Source organism: Aethalodelphis obliquidens, unplaced genomic scaffold (assembly GCF_003676395.1).
Source record: "Aethalodelphis obliquidens isolate GAN/ISIS:26980383/991018 unplaced genomic scaffold, ASM367639v1 scaffold31, whole genome shotgun sequence".
Lineage (NCBI taxonomy): Eukaryota > Metazoa > Chordata > Mammalia > Artiodactyla > Delphinidae > Aethalodelphis > Aethalodelphis obliquidens.
Window position 1 is genome coordinate 17,316,114 of NW_020837975.1, and position 6,109 is coordinate 17,322,222.

The following is a 6,109-nucleotide window of genomic DNA, read 5'->3' on the forward strand; positions in this document are numbered from 1 at the left end:
TCTCTTGTGACTGTGGGCTTCTTTATCTGTCGCCATGAAACTTGATCACAGACTCTGAAGAATGCAAAGTAGTGAAATACCTTCCACTGAGAAGTTAAGGTTTCCTATGAAAGAGTGAACTTCGATGCTGCGTATTGCTTTTACAAAAATGTTACGCTGCATACAATTTGGGGGTATCTTTCCTGCCATCAGAGAAATCTCTGGAACTGGCTGATTCTTTGCTAGCCAACACTAGGTGTTTTTTGTTGTTGTTGTTAACAATTTTATTGAGGTATAATGTACATGTCATAAAGTGCTCTCACTATAAATGTAAAATTCAATGATTTTAAGAATTTTAGAACATTTTCATCACACCCAGGAGATCCCTCCTACCCAATAGACTGTCACTCCACATTCCCACTGCCAGCAAACATGACCCTCTTTCTCTATAGATTTACCTTTTCTAGACATTTCATAGAAAATAGATAGATGGATTCTTCACAGTAGATAATCATATCTTTATTACTCATAGATTGGGTCCATCATTTAATGATCAACATGGCCCAGGCACTATGCAAGGTGCTTGCCTTAAATGAGCAAAACAGACTGGATCCTGTCCAGCTAGGAAGGCAGGAAGTTAACCCAAAACAATCACAAGTGAAGATGGGCTGTGAAAGGGGTGACCACGGGGTGGGGAAGGGGGCTCCCTGGAGGGTAAATGAAGGCAGCTCACAGTTGGCCGTGGGATGGCACCTGGATGATGTCAAGAAGCCTCAGAGGGACTTCAGGCCGGGGTGGGGTGACCTAGCGGCACTGCAAATGGATTGGAGCAGGGCAAGAACACAGGCAGGAAGACCAGCTGGGAAAGTGCTGGCCTAGCCCAGGGGAGAGGGGGCCCAGTGGATAAGAACTTGGATTCCCCGTCAGATGGATCTGTGAGGTGTTTAACCTTGGAAGCTTAACGTCTCTAAACTTCTCATCTGTGAGTTGAGGAGAATAATGTTCTGTCTTCAAAAGATTGTTACTGTGACGATTCAGTGCCAGAGGCGTGGGCAGCGTTTCACAGGGCGTCTGGCGCGAAGGCCGGGCTCAGCCTCTGTGAACTGCTGGGGTCACCCGGGGCCCCATCCCTCCCTCTGCTCAATAAATATGTATTGAGCCTCTGAACTGTGTTAAGTGCTGTGACTGACGAGGAAGATGTCATTCCTGCCCTCAAGCCATTTTCCTCGAGCAGGGTAAGTTCTTAACCTTTTCGTACGGTGGACTCCTTTGGTTGCCTGGTGATGCTTCAAGCAAAAGTAACTGGGAGGCACGACCATTGAGTAAGAAGTTGGTAAGTTAAGGAATTGGGGATTCTCTATAGCGTTGAATAGAACTTCAAGCCTAGCTTCGTACGAATTTTACATGTTTCATCACCCCAACATCATGGGTGAAATCACAAATTCCTCCCATCTGTGAGGACATTCTTTTTTTAAATTGAAATCTCTTTGTACTAACAATGATCATTTGAAATATCTAAATAAGTTACAAGTGCATTGTAAATTGCTTATCATCTGTGCTTGCTGGAATTTCTCTGAGATTTAAGAGAAAGATTTCTGTGAAACCAAGGCTATAATGTCCAATTTGCTGGAAAGTGGGCGCCCTCTTGTGGACCACGTAATACCAAAGAGACAGATTTCAGTCAGGAAGTATAAAACAGTCTAAATATACTAGCCCAGCGGTCCCCAACATTTTTGGCACCAGGGATCGGTTTTGTGGAAGACAATGTTTCCATGGACGGGGGCTGGGAGGGATGGTTCAGGCGGTGATGCCAGCGAGGGGGGAGGGGCAGACGAAGCTTCACTCACTGGCCTGCTGCTCACCTCCTGCTGTGCGGCCCGGTTCCCAACAGGAACCGGTCCCTGGGGGTTGGGGACCCTGCACTAGCTCCACAAATGTACACACTGAATCCCTATGAAAGCAAAAAACATCTTAGAAGTGGATAGTAAGTTTCTTCAAGACGTCACAGAACCTTAGAATTTGAGATGTTAATCCTCAAGGTGTGACATCATATTACAGATAAGGAAAGCAAAGCTCCAAGAAGTGAGTGACTTGCCCTCAAATCATAAAGCATCACAAATCTGAGGTCCTGCTAAGAATTTAAGACACTCCATGAAGACAGCATTAACATAAAAGACCACACAGAGATACTTGTAGTATGGCAAATATGAAAACAGAAAATTTTTAGTAATGTCTTACTATTCTGTACTCCTTAAACAGTCTTGAAGTTTCTCACCCTAGATTAAGTGGATTTGGTGGGGGGGGGGGACTTAGGAGGCTGATCCAGTTTAGAAGGGATTAGTGATGCTGACCTGTGATGGGGTGGGGATAATTGGGAAGGGTGTGAAGCGGATGGTTTTGAGAGTTGGTTATGAGGCTGAATCCACAGAACTTACTGAAATTGATTGTTATGAAGGAGAAGAGACAAAGATGGTTCCCGAGTTTCTACTTTGGGGCAGTTGGATGTATTGTAACTGAGGTAGGGGTTTCTCTGAGTAAAGAATGGCTGAAAAAGTTAATAGATGAGTTGTCTACATGTTTTTAGGATCAGGACGCATAGTCTGAAATCTTTTGTGAGTGTGTATGTCCGCATGGATATTTAATTGACAACAAGGGCATTTGAGAAAGTCTGTACCTGGCTTGCTGGTGTTGATGAGACTCAAAAAAGAAAAAGTCAAGGACATGATGGAGACTTTGTTCTTTGTTTTATTTTTGTTAGTAAACTTTCATCACGCCTGTAATTACAACAGAACTTTAAGATGTAATTGCAACAGAATTAAGTAGCTCTAAATTATACAATAATTACATTTAGTTTTAACGATGACCACTAATTGATTCAAGCCTCCTTGTTTGATGTTTGTTTGTAATACAATTGCATTGGTGGGCAAACTGGTCAGGCCTGGTTGGTCTCCTTATTGAGTCTAGATAATTGGATGCATGTTCTAAAATTTCAGGTGGGCTGTACCTTTGGAGAGGGGACTACATGTCAGATTCCTTGGCTAAAATATTATTCTATTTAGGGGTTTCAGAATTTCATAGGAGGGGGCAAAAAAGAGAGGAGACTTTGGAACAATGGAGGCTTTTCAGGAATGGAAACAGATGATTAAGGATGTGTTTTGGGTCCTAAACGGGCGGAATAGAGTGTCTCAAATCACACTTGAAGGATAGTCACCAATTTTTCCTACTGGAGAGTCAAAGGGATAAAGCAGATAGAACATGGGCATCAGACAGAGGTGAATTTAAAAGCTGGTTACTGCTTACTGTGTGACCTTGTACAACTCATTAATTTTTCTCGAAGTTTTCTCATCTATAACATAGGTGATGATGATAGTCTCCATGGGGTACTAGCCTACTTGGGCTGCTATAGTAGAATACCGCAGACTGGATGGCTTAAAGAACAGAAATTTATTTTCTCACAGTAATGGAGGCTGGAAAGTCTAAGATCACTGTTCTACCAAATTCCGTTTCTGGTGAGAGCCCTCTTCCTGGCTTGTAGATGGCTGTCTTCCTGCTCTCTCCTCACCTGGTCTTCTCTTAATGCATGCACACAGAGAGCAAGAAAGTGGGCTCCGTGGTGTTTCTTCTTATAGGATCAGGGCCCCACTCCTATGACCTTATTTAACCTTAATGACTTCTTTAGTGACCCCATCCTCAAATACAGCCACACTGGAGGTTAGGGCTTCACCACATGAATTTGATGGGGGGGTCCCGGCACAGTCAACCCTAACATACATCAAAGGGCTTGAGTGAAGATTAAGTGATTTAATGATGCTAAAAACTGGCTCTGTTCTGGTTGCAGCTGCAGGTAACACAAGGTGAATTTCTTTGTCCCTTAAGATACCTGCCATGTCTATTGTGTTCATAGCCATTATCCCATTGGAAGGGTCTACTACAGGAAACACATTTTCTGCTCTTGGTAAATGTATTATTACTCGTATTACAGCATTTAACAAAGAATAAGAATGGACATTGCTTTGCCCATGTTATGAGTCCTAATATCCCTCACTTTTGTGTTGCCTTTTGTTAAGCCTCCAAACCATAGCACAATTAATTTGCTTCCTTTTTAAAGAGTTAAGTCCTGCATTCTCAGAGTCTTTGGCTAAAGGAGTTCAAACTACCTTCACATTTCTGTGACATGCTTTTAGAGGGTGGGAAGATTGGAGATCTTTAGTAATTACATTCCTTTAAAAACGTAAAACTACTCAGTACACTTTGACTCAGCAATTCTACTTATTGGAATTTGTCTAAGGCAATAGCTGAAAGTACATGCAATCACAAATGCGAGGATATTTATTGCCGCATTGCCTGTGATAAGAAGAATCAACTGAAAATAACCTCCACACAAAGCACAGGCTTGGCTGGTTGCGTCCCATCCATCCATTCAATGGAATTATATGGAGCCACTGAGAAGTGTGTTGTTGAGGAGTATCTAGTGACATGGGGAAACATGTACAAGCCAGTCTATAAACCTAATGTAACTAACATTCTTATAAAGAAAAATAAGCATGGGGGAAAATCTAAGAGATATACCAAGGTGCTAGCAGTGGTTATTTTTGGTGGTGGGATTAAAGTTAGCATTTTCCTACTGTGTCTTTCAACTTTTTGAATGAGTATGAATTATGAATATAGAAAAACTTTTTGAATGAGTATTAATTATGAATATAGAAAAACTTAATAGACAAGATCCTTTAAAAACCTGAGGCATCCAAGGACCCCCGTGTTTTTGGTGGGGCTCTGCATTGGTGAATATCTGCTGGGGGAGGATTGAGCGCAAATGAACATTCTAGAGAAGAATAACTTAGAAAAAGTAAATGTCATTCCAGCTCAATGACTCCTTGAGAGCCCTGGTGGCCAATCTTTCAGTGGATAAAATTTTTTATTATTATAAAATATGCATATATAAATAGTGAGAAACTGGAAGGAAACAGACTATATGTCAAGAGTGTGATCGGTGGTGATTTTTTTTCTTTTTCATATTTTAAAATAGTTTAATTATTAAATGTTTCGTAATGGACATCTTTTCATGTTACAAATGTTTTTGTTTTCCTTACCCACTAAATGAAGAGGCTTTACTGTCAGGAAAAGTTACATTTAAAGGCCTTGAGGACAAGGAATATGCAATATTCTTCTCATTTTCTTCTCAGCATCCAGCAGGGGACCAAGAGAATTTTGGTAAAGACCAGCTGGATGGGTCATATGCCAAAGCTGGATGTTCTGTGCTATTCATGTTCCTTCTTAGTGTGAATAGGGTAAACTAAATAAAGTAAAATAAAATAAAATAAAAATTGGTGGCATGAGAACTGCATTCAGAATTGGAAAGAGAATGTTTCTGCTTCTTAGGAAAATAGTCAGCACTAAAGATACAAATCCCTGGATGAGGATCAAGGAGCTTTTCTGACCATACAGCCAACCATCAGCTGCTTGTTTTGTTCTGTGACCAAGCTCCACGGACCCACCCTCAGCATTTGTCTCTCATCCAGCTAGGCAGGGGACATGGGTTTGCTCAGGATGTAGGGATGTGTGATCATTGGCAAAAAGCTTCAGAAGATGTTTCCATCAGCTCAGCCACTTGATGGTCCAAATCCAAAGCAGATGGCTGGTTCTCCTCTGAAACATGCTGACCCAGGACTCTAAAGCCCTGTCACAGCCTCTGAGGCTGCCCTTCTTATAAGAAGATGAAAACCCAAAATGTCATGAAACCTATCAAATTAAACTTACTCTAGGCCTCTGAGAATCCAGATAGAATAATTTTCAGTGAGGGAATACGAACAATTAAATTTCGTACTTACATGGGATTTGATACACCGTAAAGCCTTTCTCCTGCACATTTGAAATTCTCTTGACTTAGTAATAAAAGAGGCAGAACAGCTCTCATGAGCCCCATATTATAAAAGAACAAAGCGGGCTTCCCTGGTGGCGCAGTGGTTGAGAGTCCGCCTGCCGATGCAGGGGACACGGGTTCATGCCCCGGTCCGGGAAGATCCCACATGCCGCGGAGCGGCTGGGCCCGTGAGCCATGGCTGTTGAGCCTGCGCGTCCGGAGCCTGTGCTCTGCAACGGGAGAGGCCACAACAGTGAGAGGCCCGCGTAC